The 16,465-nt window shown below is 38.6% G+C and overlaps 1 long non-coding RNA gene across 1 annotated transcript; it reads left to right on the forward strand.

Annotated features, from left to right (window-relative positions):
• Positions 1–1,909: 1,909 nt before the first annotated feature.
• On the forward strand, positions 1,910–15,869 carry LOC137162867 (uncharacterized). Its single transcript, XR_010922532.1, has 3 exons — positions 1,910–1,990; positions 15,323–15,403; positions 15,675–15,869. It is a non-coding gene; the product is annotated as an uncharacterized lncRNA (long non-coding RNA).
• Positions 15,870–16,465: the final 596 nt, after the last annotated feature.

Consider the following 16,465-nt stretch of genomic DNA (forward strand, 5'->3'; position numbering starts at 1 on the left):
TAGGACTCAAACTTACTTCTATTCAAAATAAAATCTATTTCTTCCTACTATTCTTTCCCAGAGGACCTTAGCAAGATCTCTGGAGAACATCAGCACTGCTAACACACGTGGTTGAAATGTGACCCTTGAAATACTGGTAACATGGCAGCCTTTCATCTTGATCTTGCAAATGCTCATGCTCAGTAATGCCCAGGGGAATAGTGTCATTGCACTTGCTGTGCCACAGTTAGTACATTCGCTCAGCAAATGAGTTTTCACAGAGTGTGATGATAGCCTCTGTAGTGAATGGAGCCCAACAACAGGTTATTTATTGAGGTAGGTGAATAGTATGAACAGATTTTGCACATTTGTTCTAATTTAAGAATGAATTCACTTCCGCACGCTTATGCCACATTAAAAGGGAAAAGGTTTACAATTTTCTGATGTCCTCTGCTCTTGCTTATCTGACATTTCTCCCAGCTTGCCACAACTCCCTGGCAAAACCAAGGCCCCAGTGACTGGCTCAAGCCACCCTTTTCCAGATCAAAACAATGAAATGTATCTAATCAGGAAACAGAAATTATAGAGAATGTGGGAACAATCACAATTTAACCAAAATGGCTTACGTTTCAAATGACAGGTGTTCAAATTTGACATTTAAGTGTTCACAATCGAAGTATGGATTAAATCAAAACAACAACAACCTTGACAAAACTGTATAGTGTAAATTCAAATAATAAATTAAAAGAAATCACAATCTGTTCACAGACATTCTGAAAACAAAAACAAACAAACAGGTTAAATTCATCATGTTATACAGTGAATTCTTTGCTCCTCTCTTATTTAGATTTTGGATGTGGGTGCTGATAAGACCCCAGTATCTCTAGGAGCCCCGAGAGCCACATGATTTAAGGTTTTCAATGCTTATTTTGCAACAGAGTGTTGATGCAATAGGACAATAAAAAATTATGGCATGTGCCTAAAGGAAGGTCAGTTTTACTCCCATTTTACTGTAGCTCACTGTCACTCCAGAAACTTACAAAGATGGAAGCCTTCAGCAGCTAATAGAATAGAGAAGAGGCAATTTTAGTGTCTTGTGGGTCACCTCTTTTATAGTGATCTTCATTTGAACTCATAGATTTTCAGGTTCAAAATAAATAGCTTTTTATTGCAGGCTGAACAGTCATGCAGAAATATCAGCAACTGTGGCTTAGCTTTTCCCATCCATTTCAGGTCTATAAATTACAAGAAAACAGAACTTTTGTACAATTAAAAATGCTGGCAGACATCCGTTTGGTTCCCTGCTTTCTAACTGAGCTTTCATTTAGCACAAACACGCTCCCAATTTGCATTCATTTAAGCCTCTAACCTACAAATAGTTATGAATGTATACAATGTATACAACAGCAATGCCATTGAACTCAGCAGACCTACTCATGTGCATAAGCATTTACAGGATGAGTACCATATCCTTTCCTAGATACTTCTGACATAACCCTGAACTAATGAAAAGAGTGCTGCTCAACATTTTTATACCTGGAGTTACTCTAGCTTTTTTGTTTTAAAAGATTACCCTCACTTGTATTAATAATATATATTAAGTCCCAATCATGGGCAATACCAGTTTAGCCAATCACAATTTTACAGACATTAAAATATTAACCAAAGTAGGTGCAAACTCTGGTCTGTTTTATATGTAAAATCAAGAGCTGGATTCTCCAGGGAAACAAATCAATCCAATTAAAATAGTCAAAGTCCACCTTTCCTCTAGCTCAGAGTCCTAATAAGCTGATCTACAGCACACCTGGAGCAGTGCAACCTGCTATTGCATTCCACATTTATAGCTGCAGGCAGGTGTCTTTAGTGAAAAGGGAAGCCAGCCAGTTATTTAAAGTTATTCTTCCTCCCCACCCTCTTCTGCAGCTGGTCTCAAACTTTTCTTGAATTGGCTAGTGCCCCTATCATTCTGTTGTAGAAGATGGGAAGTTAAGGCAGAAGAAAGGAGAAAAAGGTAAGTAGGCAGATGAGATCAGACAGAAAACATGTATATCAGCACAAAACAATAGGACACACTTTTATCTGTCTATCTAAGGGTTTTCTGTTGCACCCATCTCTGTAGTCGAGGAGCACTTATCCTACCTGCTGAAAGGAAGGTAGATAGCAGGGGATTTGTGACCAGCTAGCTTCTGGAATCCTATTTTCCAGGAACCTTACACAATGCCCATACACAACACTAACCTCTTCTGAAGCCAAACTTCTTATCCAAATTATGCTTTGGTCTGACTCTTAAAAAGGACCTCCCTGAAAGAGACTTGGAACCCAAATACTCTCTTCAACCGACTTTTACATGAAAAACTCTCTGACACAATGGTTCTGCTACACGGGTATTCATTTAGTTATTTTGGAATTGAAGTACAATTAGTGCGTAAGCATCAAAGAGGGAGATTTTCTTCTGATATGTCATCCTTTTATTTTTGTTATCACACATTAACTTGCTGAATGTCTCATCTGTTATTTTTAACTTAATAGCTAAAGCCAAAAGAGAATTGTGGGTTAACAATATTCTCTTGTTTAATCACTCCAAATATTTCTGTTGCATTTTGATTTAGAATATATATGATGGTGTTGGTTACCAGTTAGCAGGGTGTATGCCTTGTTAATCTCCAATAAGTTCTAAAATGAAGCCAGAAAGGAGGTACTTTATACCTTTCACAGCATAGGAGTGCTGCAGAATGGATTTTCATTATAACATGTTAGGAAGATAGTAACCAAGCTCAAAAGACAGCATGACACCTACACCCAACGTCATTTATGAGTTCATGGCAATTTATCAATATTATAAAGTGAATATAGGGGAAAGCATTATGCATCCCATTTACATATCATTTGAAAATGACTGCAATCATAGTGGGAGTAATGCAAAGTCTCGGTGTTCAAAGGTTATATCTGAAAGACTAAGAAAGTCAGGCATTTGACAAGGGGGATTCTCTGTTCCTATGCTGGTGACTACAAATGTACACAATGCCATTATAATCCATACAGCTTTTCTTGCTGCTTGTAGAGTTGAAATATAATCTCACAAGCCTTTGATCATGTTCAATTGTGTTGACTATTAGGGTACCCTAGCTAAGAAAACCTATTCTTCAAAGCTTTATATAAACTAAAGAACAAAAAAAAGTTAGGCCTGGAGCTATACTGGGTACCCAGACACTTCTTGTTTAGCTTTCAAATCTCAACTCTTTTCAGTTTTTAAATAAAAAATGAGAAAAAAATGGAAGTCGGCATCCAGAGGGGATATGCTTGGTGCCATGGAAACATATTGATTTTGCCAAGTCCTTTTGAATGAGCCAGGTTATAATTAGAAGTGTTGAATTACTTTTGGGATGAGACCCTCTAAGCATGGGGTTACCTGCGGAAGCTGAGTGGCTGGCCAGGATAGATTTTGTGTGTGTGTGTGTGTGTGTGTGTGTGTGTGTGCGCGTGCGCGCGCGTGCACGTTAAAAGCTTGTGCACAAAACCTAAGCCTGTTAGTTTCTGACACTTATCTTTCACATTTTATAGTATTCACTGGGTAGAAAATGCTATAGTTAAAGTTATATTGAAACTTCAGTTACAATTTTCTGGTTTTTACATACTCATAATTTTCAACAATACTCTCTATTGTCACTGAATATGTCCATATTTTCTATTTTACAAAGCTGAAGCAAAATCTATTCACTGAATTACAAGTAATGCAACAATAACACTAATATATATTTCCTGTAAAAAGTACTTAATATTATTAATAGTTTTACACACACACACCAAAAAATGGATGAATGTTACAAGCTTACATTTTTCTGGGGCTTGCTAAGAACTAGTCTCCAGGGGACAGATCCTCAACTGCTGTAAATTATCATAGCTCCATCTGCTTGAGGGTGAATGGAAAAGGGGGGGAAAAAGACAAAACAAATGGCCATAAACTATTTTTTAAATGTTCTTGTGGATGTGAAGAATGAAATTTTGGTGATTGTGGAATACAATAATACAGCGTAGGTCTCTATCCTTCAAAGTTTAACCACATGTTTAATTTTTTTGCGTCTGAGTAATCCCTTGAAGTCAATTGAACTACTCCTATAAGTAAAGTTAGAGATGTATAGGTCTTTGGAAGATCACAGGAGAACTACTGGCAGTTGTTAGGTGTGGTTTTGGTTCCTTGTGGACTTCAAATTTGTGTAAGGCTTTGCAATGACATTGTAGAATACAGCGTGAAATTAACAAAGAATATCAATCTAATCAGCATTTTTTCCTCTTAAAGTAATAAGGAAAACTAAATACAATCCTAATTGTTGTTGTTGAACATTAAGAAAACATCTATACAGTCAAAACCCAGGAAATGCCCAAAAAAAAAAAAAAAAAAAAAGTTTTTTTAATAGCAAACTTAACTTGGTCACATTTCATATAGGGGTGACGACATTTCAGAAATTAATTATACCATTATATACTGGACCCAATTCTGCATTGAAATTTGCATACGTTACTCTAGCTGACTTCAGAGAGATTTGCATGGATTTGTATGAGTCCAGAACTGGCTCTCCTGAATGTGCCATCTGGGCAAGTTACTGTGAAAGCTTTAATTTTTGCATTTTCCAACTTTTCATTTAATGTCCCCAGTTCTTCAAAAACTCACATACCTGAAATCTTACACATCTGACTTGTCCCATTGGTCTCAGTGGGACTACTAATGTGCATAAAGTTACTCTTGTGCATCCGTGTGTGCAAGATTACAGCCTGAAAAGATAACTTGAATATTACATTAATGTAATATGAGTTTTAATATTAAACACAGAAGCCAGATTCTCAGCTGGTGCAAATCAGCATAGCTCTATGGAAGTGAATTGAGCTCAACTACTACCTGAAGACCTGGCAGGTATGGAATAGATGGCCCTGACTGAGAAACATAAATCTACCTTTTCCCTCTAAAAAAGTCAGGGTCAAAAGACTGGATTTAATGGATTAAGTCCAGAAGCAGCCATTATGTTTAGCCTGACCTCTTGCATAACAGACCATGGAATCTGAATATCTTAGTTAGAACTCACTTCACCCTACCCCTTGGTGTTGCCAGATCAGTTCCTAAAGCTAAGGGAGCCTACTTCTTAAATCTATTTTGGACGCAACTCACAAAATCATCTTTATCATGATACTTCTACCATTTTGGATCTTGGCAATTGTTGCCCTGTCATAAAGAAAACCTCAAACATACATTAATTTTTAAAAGATAAATATGAGTGCTAAATAGCTTGATTTGTGTTTAAAAAACCAAAACCAAAGTTGATCTTTTTATAGGATAGAATTACAAAATGAGTGCATGAAGGGAAACAGCAGATGCAATGGATTTTGTTTTTTGGTAAAACATTAAAATCTCTCCTAAAATCCCACTCTCAGATTAAGTGGCATGAGGCTTGGATATGACTACTAACCCATGGACTGAAAACTGGTTGAAGGGACCATAAACAGTACATACTTGATTGCAGGAGTGGAATTTAGCAGGGTACCTTGTGTTCGGCCTGAACTCTTTAGCAGTAGTTTAGAGGAAGAAGTAAACTGCAGGCTAATGACATTTATAGATGATACTAAATTGGGAGGTGTTGTGAGTATTGGATGCAGTATAGCTATGTAGATTTATACCTGCTGAGAATCTGGCCATATGAGTTTACAGTGCAAGATAGTTTGATTTATTTATTTGCTTCTTTTGCTGCTCATATAATTTTGGCATGCATGTGCATCACATCAAACGTCAGAGAGGTAAAAAGAGTCTGTCTATATTTGGCCCTTGCACCACTCATCTGGAGTACTGCATGTAATTGTGAGCATCATGTTATGAGAAAGATACTGACAAAGTGAAGGGAGTCCAGAGAAAAGTAACAATAAGTAATCAGAAGTAAAAGAAATTGATCTATAATGAAAGACTAATGGAGTTAATTATATTTAGTTTCCCTAAGGGAAAATGATTAACAATCAACAAATATTTGAAGTAGAATCGGAATTCTGAATCCAAAAATCTTTGGAAACATCGCAGTTTACAGCTGATTTCTGATTGGAACTTTGTTTCTTGACCTGTTTCTGATTTGAAATAAAGATGAAGAAGAATAGAAAGGAATTATTTGAGAGAGCTATGTAGAGGTTGGGGGGAGTTGAAGATAAACCTTTTTTAAAAAAATTATAAACATAGGAATAAACAGCTGCAAACAAAAATACTAATATGAGGTGAATTAGGGGGAAAGTACAAATTGAATTATATGGATTCAAAAATTTAATCTTTGTTAGTTACAGTTGTGAGCTCAAACAAATTGCTTAGAAATGTAGCAAGTATAAATCTTATTTTTAATTTACATAAGCAAGCACTTTAGAAGATTGTCTAGACCAGATGTGCGAAGTTTAGTCTTCTCTAAGATTAAATAAAATGCAAATATAGGCTACTTTTATCACATTCCGTAAACATTAAAATTAAGATAGCAGCACAGGAAAAAATAAGATATTTATTTTGTTGAACTCCCTCATTTCAAGCCTTGCCTGAGTTGAGTGGTATCATGCAGTCATATGTCCTCCTTAAAGAGCTTTTAAATATAAAGAAGTAGAGTAACACAAGTTTAAGTGAAGTACATTCTCTTGAGGAATCAATCACCAGCTGATTTAATGTTGCCCATTTAATCATATTATAAACTTCTTCAACAAGATGCTGTGTGTAATTGCCTTCTTAGCAGAGAAGGATGAAAAGCATACCTTGCAATTTTGGTTGTGTTAAATGGGATATTACAGTCCTACAAGCACCAAAAGGTTTGTCAGCATTTCCATTTTTAACTCTTTTTTTCAGGAGAGAGAACCCTGGCCATAAAAAACATACTTTTGACTAAAATTTGCCATGTATAGTCTCATCAGGGGAGCAACTCCCCACTCCTGCTCCTTTTATTTTAATATATATTTGGTGTATGATCTTCATAGATTTCCTCTCTCAGAACTCCCATATTTTCCACTTCAAGCAGGGCTGATCTATGTCTTTGCTGAGGCTTAGATCAACCCAGCTGAAAGGGGGGGGAAATGGCAGAAGTTCTGAGGGAGGAAATTTATGAAAATTTATTCTTTCACACAATCCCTCCCTTGTTCTTCCATTGGACAAGGGAGTAGAGTTTTTCAGCCCTCATTAAATAGACTAGGGTCTGTCCTCCTAATCCTTATGGTTCTCAAGGAACTGCAGGAGGCTTGGTCCATCCATGAAGAGGCACTTTGCCTCAATACTTCCCTGGTTCCCTGTCAACATGGCTATTTTCCTGTGTTTCCATACACTGCCCCCACTAAAGGGTCCAGGAAAAAATACAACAATGGACTCAAGGGAATGTACCTGTATAGACTATCCCCTCCACCTATTTACTAAAAGGATGTGTATAGGGTGACCAGATGTCCCAGTTTTATAGGAACAGTCCAGATATTTGGGGCTTTGTCTTATGTAAGCACTTTATATAGGCACACACCCCTCCCAGTTCTGATTTTTGACACTTGCTATCTGGTCACCCTAGATGCATAGGGCATGAACATACAATATCTGTCACCAGTTAATAAACTATAGAGGAATACACAGTTCACATAGAATGAATCAAATAGGTTCACTCTGTCAAAAGCTTTGGCCTGATTCAAGGCCAAAACATAAACCTCCCATCCTCCCTGTCGCCTGGTTTTATAATTCCTGCAAACTACACAAAATGACTGCCATTGTGTGACCTTTAATGACATTAGACTGACGGGGATGTAATAATTTCCCTGCTATTTTCCCTTGTCTCTTGTCTTAAATGGAAGCCAAAATTTTGTAATCCATGTTCAATTTTGTAATCTGTGTTCAAAAGGGCAATAACCCTCCAGTTCTGGATAATTTCCAAATCCTGCTTTGTGCCAAAAAAACAGAAAAAAATCAAAAATCTTTCATAAAAGGAAGATCCTAATGTGCTTTGTTGTTGTCTTGTAATACAAATAAATTAACATCACTGAAAGCCCTTGAAAGCACAAGAGAAAAGAGATCAATGAACCACTGATAGAATTTGGCTGTCAATCTGTCAGCTCCAGGGGAAGTCCACTCTTTTATTGGCATATTAGCTGCATGAACCTCCATCTCCTGTATTGGTCTCGCAAGCAAGTTCTGTTCCCCATCTGCCAAAGTTGGAAAACATGCAGTATTATCCAAAAACTGATGCTGCTGGAAAGGAGAAATCATTTATTCCTGAGAGAGCTCACTGTAGTATTCCTGAACTATCCACAACATGCTATCAAGGTCCCTACAGACATGCCAGTACTAGGAACTCAGAACCCCTCCATTTCCCACTATAGTCTCTTTTTTCTTTACATCCTGCAGATATATCAGAGGAGGCTGACCCACCTTTTCTATTAAAGTCCTTTGAAAATTTACCTTATTCCAACTTCCTCTTTTGATGCTGAACTTTTTCCTTTTATGAGCCTCATGTCCACATATTCCCCATCTTGCAGTTGAGACTATTAAGATCTCTCCGATGATTCTGAAATGCTAAATAATGCTTGTAATCAGTTGTATACAGACACCCTGTAAAAGAACAAAGACAGGCCACCAGACTCCATTTGATCAAATCAGAAGCCCCCTGAACAGTTTCTTGGTCCATAAAGATGCCCTCAGCCTTTCTAATTGCAATTGTGTTATTGAATAAACAAGTATTTAGTTTCCAATAACCTCATCCAAAGTCACTGTCCCATACTCCCAAAGTTCAGCCCAGACCAAGCAGTAGTCAGAGAACATTACATGCTGAACTACACTACCTCCAATCCTCTAGGGGTTGTGAATCAAAACCGAGGACTGAAAGCTCCCACGATGCTGGGGTATCTGAGAATTACTACAAACCAGGTCCCCGCCTCAATATGTTTGATGCAGCTTTTTGGTATTCTAAAAAGATGTGGGAAAAATATGATGCTTTGTTCAGAGAGCGGATGGGCGCTGTGTTCTCCAGGGTTTCGGAAGAAAGAATAACCAGAAACCATGTAAAAATGCAAAAGCTCTTGATAAATACGTTGAAAAATATTTCAGTTTTCCAGAGGGTGGCTCTAAAGCTGCACAACTAGTCACAAAAAGGGGCACCCGACCGTTAAAGTGTAATAAAAAAGGGGGACATCATTTGAGGAATAGATGGACAGCTGCCAAAAAGTTATGGGCCAGAGCCATTGTAAAAAAATTTTAAAAGGCTAAAGAGGTGATAAGGAGAGAAAAACAAAAAGAGATGCCTCCTTGTGGAGATTCTCAAACTGGCATGTCTGAGAATGGGGAGGTAGAAACTGACTTGCGGGGTGGTGATGACTCTGATTTAGAAAGCTCTCTAGGTGGGTCCCCATCTGCTCCTGATGGCCCCTTGGAGTCTGACCTAGAAAATGGTCCCGTAGAGGAACCCCCAAATGACCCCAGCCCCGATGTGTATATGGAGCAGGTGAGAAGCTGGCAAAGGGAGTTACCTAGATTTAGGGGTTCGGTGTATTGTGAGGAATTTTGTTTTGTCAATCTTGAGTGAATCAATTCAGCTGAGCAGGTTATTGAAGCCATGCACAGGGGGTAACATCATTGAGAACCGACTGTAACATCAGGCTAGACCCGGACGATTATGTTTAGAGGGTCATAATTTAAACAATCCTAATTTACAATTTAAACAATTTCAGTCAGAAGAAATAGGGACGACCTGTCTGTTGAGGATTTCTTAAATTAGGCCTCTAAACTGTTGCAGAGTAACAGAGAGTTGTACGTTGACGAGACATTATGCCTCATTGTGATGGTTGTGAAAAACAAGGTTGGGGGCGGCCATAGGGTTTTAAACTCTATTCTCAACAGTCAAATAGTCCATAAAAAGAGACAGTGTTTAGTGTGACCTGGCTTACACTGGTACCAATCTGTGTTTTGTGGGCGGGCTCTTGGCCGTCATGTCTGACCGCAAACCTAAAAATGCATAATTGTTAGATGGGGCTAGAAAGTTGCATGAAAAATTGGGTTGGTCAGACAAAAAGGTTATGCTCCGTGATGTGGCGGCACTTGAACAGCATTTGCATGTCAACATACAGGTGGTGCTTTACACAACGAAAGGGAGGTGGGTTTTTTTTTTTAAAATGGGGGATCCAGTGTACCCCAAGACATTTTTCATCCCGCTGCACGATGAGCATTACTATGGGGTTTTGGATGTGAAATGGTTGTTGGGGCAAAAAATTGTGAGTTTTGCCACACGGTGTTCAGTCACGACCACTCTTGCAGATACCGTTGCCGCCTCTGCTTGAGCACGACATGTTTGGACAATCTGGGCATACTGCTGAGATGTCCTAGCTGCAGACTTTATTGTCGGTCCCAAGAGTGTTTTGACGGTCATGCAGAAGCTGTGTCCAAAAATCAAATCAAATGCCTGTCTAAAACTTTGTGTGATAAGTATCAATCTTAGGTGGACAAAGGGCTAAAGTGCAAAGGAGGGCACTGTAAGCAGTGTCACAGTTTCAACACTGGTGGTGTAGATGGTCACGTGTGTTTTATGGACAGCATTAGAAAGCCCGAAAAGTCAGAAAAGTATATTTTTTTTAATGATTTTGAGTGCATGCAGGAGACAGGGTTGCACGTGCCCAATTACATTTTGGCTATGTCCCTAAAGTCGGAAAAATCTCGTGAATTTAAGGGCAGGTAGTGCTTTTTTCTAATTTCGTTCAAACCTTTATCGGCAAAAAGTTTTGGGGCTACACATTCATAGCGCACAATTCCAAAGGTTACAACGCTTACTTTGTCCTCAGGGAATTACTGAAGGAAAAGATGGGCGTAGCGAAGGGGTACACGGTGGCAAAAATCTACGAAATCTGGCATTTCGAAGAAAAATCTGACAAACTCTTTTCAGAGTACATAAAATTACACCTGCATCAGAAACAAGAGTCTTTGGGGTATCCCAGCTGGCATGCGGAGGAAGAAAGGCAAAATAAGTTAATGATTTTTATCAGAAAGAAGGCGTGCGTTTATGCCTGCACGAAATCACCCTGAACCCTACTAAGCGTCAAATCGCTAAACTGTTTTTAAATTCTCTGCGAGGTAAATTCGGCAAAAGAACAAACCTGCCCAAGACGAGCCACGTGAGAGACCCTGATGAACTCTTTGAGTACCTGTTTTCCCCCAGTTTCAAAGTTTCATTCAGTGGGTTTATCGATGATGAAACAGCATGCATGTCTTGGAAGCATGCGAAAGACCGCTACTCGGTCTCCGGCAATACCGATGTCTTCATTGCCTGTTTCTCCACCGCTTATGCCCGTTTGGAACTGTACAACCTGTTAGACAGGTTGCAAGAGTGGTGCCTGTACCATGACACAGACTTGGTGATATTTGTGCAATGGGAGGTTGACTGGCATCCACCTCAGGGGGATTATTTATGGGACCTCACAAGCAAAATCCTGCCAGATCAGCACATCACCGCGTTTGTGTCAGCCGGTCCAAAAACGTATGAGTACAAGCTGTTGGGAAGAAAGGCCTGTATGAAAGTCAAAGGGTTTACCCTGAACATAGCAAACTGTGAAAAGATTAATTTTTACAGTTTGAAAGATCTGGTCCTGCACTATAGCGCCGACCTGGGGGAAATCACCTCCAAAAAAACAGAGGTGCAGCAACCCTCTATCGTGAGGAACAAAAACCAGTGGCAAATAGAGACAAAGACCCTTAAGAAAATGCAGAAAGTCGTTTACAACAAGAGGGTCCTCAGAGAAGGGTTTAAAACGCTGCCCTACATCTTTTTTGAAAAATGAACATGTGGTTCTATATATTCATTTTCTATAATTCTCGCGGGGCCTAGCAACTGCGGGAAAAGTTACTTTATAAAAAATGTGTTGGATAACGCTGAGTGACTGTTGTCTGTCATGTCTGAGAACATCATGTGGTGTTACAGTTGTTGGCAGCCTCTGTATAAAGAACTGCTCGGTAAATATCCCTTTATCAATTTTGTAGAGGGACTGTCTGATGCTTTTGACAATGACCGTTTGTTTCCCACCAATAAAGTAAATATGGTTATCGTAGACGATATGATGAACTCTGCTTGTGAAAGCAATGAAACTGAGAAAGCCTTTACCAAGTATGTGCATCACAGGAACCTGAGCATTATGTATATAGTTCAGAACGTGTTTTGTCAGGGGAAAAAAGAGTCGCACGATTAACCTAAACGCCAAGTACATGGTTGTGTTTAGAAACCCCAGGGATAAATTACAAATCACCATGCTCACTCGGCAAATGTAACCCAGCAAGATGCAATTCTTTCTAAAAGCTTTTGAGAATGCTACCAAAAAACCTTACGGCTACTTCATGGTGGATTTAAATGCTTCAACACCAGAGGCTTATAGATTAAGAACCAGTCTTTTCCCTCCAGACTGGCTGGCGGTTTACACTTTAAAAGAACAACAGCCGGGTATAAAAAGAGGTGGCTTGTTGGTCAGTTCTTTTTAACAGCCTTTTTAATTTGTGGAAAATTACAGGCACAAGATGGAATCCAGGGTCACGTGAGCAGGTCACATTCCCTTGCATGCTTTGTTGAGTCATAGGAGCAGCCATTACCCATATTCTGGCTAAAATATCCACAGGAAGGCTCATCAGGCGGGGATGAGCTTCTTCTATATCCTATTGTAAGAGCTAAGTGTTCTCTGATGAGGCATCGACTTGAATAGTCCATTCACAATGGGCTGGCTAGACGGGATACAAACTACCTTGTGGGTATTACCCAGGAGCAAACACATTTGAAATACAGGTAAATAGTCAATATTCAAAACTTCGTATACAAAGATGATACATACATACAAATAGTATAATGATATTTGATAAATTGTAACTTTTCCATTGATAACTTATATGACATACTTTGTATAAGGTTTGTTGCAATTATATAACAGTGGTAGCAACAATGACATGCATGGTCATATTTTAATCATACAGCATCACACACAGAGCATCCATTTGAAGGAACAGCCTATGCAGTTCATCCATGTTTCCTGCCACAATGGGAAACCTGCCTAGGATAAGCTTTTGAAAGTTTGGCCCATTAGCTAGAAGTTACCAAACTGTGTTTACATGCTTTAAATCAAGTAAGTGAAAATGAGATAGGATCTGAGGCTAAAATAGGGAAAGAACAAGTTAAAAATTACTTAGACAAGTTAGATGTCTTCAAGTTGACAGGGCCTGATGAAATACATCCTAGAATATTCAAGGAGCTGACAGAGGAGATATCTGAACCATTAGTGATTATCTTCAAAAACTCAGGGAAGACAGGAGAGATTGCAGGGGACTGAAAGAGGGCAAATATAGTGCCAATCTATGAAAAGGGGAATAAAGACAACCCAGGAAATTACAGACTAGTCAGCCTAACTTTAGTACCCAGAAAGATAATGAAGCAAATAATCAAGCAAGCAATTTGCAAACACCTAGAAGATAATAAGTTGATAAGTAACAGTGAACTTGGATTTGTCAAGAACAAATCATGTCAAATCAACTTAATAAAGCTCTTTGACAGGGTAAAAAAAGCCTTAGGGATGAAGAGGTAGATGTGGTATATCTTGACTATGGTGAGGCTTCTGTTACTGTCTCACATGACCGTCTCATAAACAAACTAGGTATACCCAAATGAAGCTACTGTAAGGTGGAGGCATAATTGGTTGGAAAACCATTCCCAGAGAATAGTCACCAGAATTTCACAGTCAAGATATTGGGTCATATCGAGTGGGGTCCTGCCTGGATCTGTTTCGGATCTGGTTCTGTTCAATAACTTCATCAATAATTTATATAATGGCATAGGGAGTACACTTATAAAGTTTGCAGATGATACCAAGCTGGGAAGGGTTGCAAGCGCTTTGGAGGATAGGATTAAAATTCAAAATGATCTGGGCAAACTGCAGAAATGGTTTGAAGTAAATAGGAGGAAATTCAATAAAGACAAATGCAAAGTACTCCATTTAGGAAGGAACAATCAACTGCACACATACATCATGGGAAATGACTCCCCAGGAAGAAGTTATGTGGAAAGGGATCTGGGGTTATAGTGAATCACAAGATAAATATGAATCAACAGTATAACACTACTGCAAAAAAACCAAACATCATTCTGGGATGTATTAGGAGGGGTGTTGTAAGCGAGATATGAGAAGTAATTCTTCCACTCTACTCTGCACTGATAAGGCCTCAGCTGGAGTGTTGTGTCCTATTCTGGGTGCCATATTTCAGGAAAGATGTGGACAAATTGGAAAAAATCCAGATGAGTGCAACAGAAATGATTAAAGGTCTAGAAAATATGATCTATGAGGGAAGATTGAAAAAATTGGATTTGTTTAGTCTGTAGAAGAGAAGACTGAGGGGGAACATGAAAACAGTTTTCAAGTACATAAAAGGTTGTTACAAGGAGGAGGTTGAAAATTTGTTCTTGTTAATTTTTGGGTATAGGACAAGAAGCGATGGGTTTACATTACAGTAAGGGAGGTTTATTTTAGACATGGGGGGAAAACTTCCTAACTGTCAGGTAGTTAAACACTGAAACAAATTATCTAGGAAGCTCATAGAATCTCCATCACTGGAGGTTTTTAAGAACAAGTTAGACAAACACTTGTCAGGAATGGTCTAGTTATTATTTAGTCCTGCCTTTGGTGACGAGGACTGGATTAGATGTCCTTCTTTGGTCCATTATAGTCCTACACTTCTATGATTCTGATTCATTATATTAGGAAACAATCAGTGCTGTGCCAAGAAGGGGGGAAAGAACGATTCAGATTCTCATCTATTTCTTATGTAAAAGAAAACATAATATATAAAACATAAGAAATACATTATGGTATGGTATGGCCTCATTTTCCCTTCATTTTCTCTTGTATTTCTTTAAAGAAGTAAATGAGCAGGATAGTTTAGATGCTTTTTTTAGGACTGACTTCTAAGCTGGCACTCACAAATATGGAGGCATTATTGTAAGTAAGAACATATACTCAATAAAACCTGTTTTAACAGGGAAATCCATTATATATTACTGTTATATGGCAGAGATGTTCTGCATGGTCCATTGAACAGAGGAGAGGAGAGAACAATGACTTTCCCAGACTTATTGTAGATGATATATTTAATTATTGATATTTTCTGATCAATATGTTCAGTCATGTGGGTAAAATTTTATCTGGTTGGATGAGTTGTTGAAATAGATGACTTAACTAGATTCAGGCTTGGTTCTTGGCCCTAATTTGTTTTTTGTAGTGAGTTCTGCAATTAGATCTGCATGGGAAGACTCCTGAGCATTTTTTGAAACCCCACTGACTCCTGTATGATTTCTTGCAGGTGGAAGGGTCCATCTTTATGGAGACCCACTCAACTTTTGGGCTCCCACTTTGCATATCTGATTGCATATGGGCTCCTAAGGTTAGTTCTACTGCATCATATGGGATAAGTTAGCTTGTCCCTTATTCTTCCCACATTTGCATAAAGCTGATCAACAGCTTGTATCCATTGTGAATATTGTGTGGTTGGATTTTGGGATATGGCATGATACAACATATGCATTTTTGCTGTGAGCAATCTGTCTGTCTAGATTGGTCTCATCACCATAATATCTGAGCATCTCACAATCATTGATGGATTTCATCCTCACAACAGTCTTTTGAGGTAGGGAAATATTATAATTATTTTACAGATGGAACTGAGAGGATAAAGTGACTGCCCTAGTTCTCATAGGAACATGGATGAGCTGGGAATTGAAACCTGCTTTTCCTGAGCACAAATTCAACATTCTATACCAGACCATCCCTCCTTCAAAGCTGTAGCTGTTGAAACAATGTTTAAGAAAGTTATATAATGAAAGTAGCCTCTATTGCCTGTAACCCAATAAAACATATGGACTATTGAAATTAACATGAGTTTTTGGAGCTGAAAACCTATGCAGGGCTTTGAAGATTTACCACTGTGTGCCTGCCTTGAATTCACAAAAGCAAAGATGTTTGGAATGAAAGTGAAATCTCCAATGTGCATATGTCCTTAAGGATCTCCCAGTAATGTGTAGTTGATAAGTTAAAATTCTAGGGTGTAGCCAAAACCACTTGCTTTGTATGATGTGTGCTATACTGTCTGACAGCATAAAAGTAGTTCCACACCGAAGATCCATAAACCTTTTTCAAAAAAAAAAAAAAAATTTAAATTTAAAAAAAAAAGGTTATAGTCTGTGAGGAGTCAAAGTACCATGCTGGCTACCCTGGAAAAATGATATAAGGTAATAGAAAAAGCTGATAAGTGAGTGTGTCTGACAGCAGCACTCACTACACAAGAAATCCACAAGTCAAGGTGGCAACATGTAAATGGTGCAGTGGATAAATAAACACACAGGGTCATCTACAAACAGTGGGGGAGAGTGGCCCAAGTCAGACTGTCTCTAGTCTTGGTGTCCAGCTCCTGCCAAGGCCTGGCTCCTGACCACTGGGACCCACCACA

Source organism: Emydura macquarii, unplaced genomic scaffold (assembly GCF_026122565.2).
Source record: "Emydura macquarii macquarii isolate MOO-44397 ecotype Brisbane River unplaced genomic scaffold, CSIRO-AGI_Emac_v2 contig_2473, whole genome shotgun sequence".
In the NCBI taxonomy this organism is placed as follows: Eukaryota; Metazoa; Chordata; order Testudines; family Chelidae; genus Emydura; species Emydura macquarii.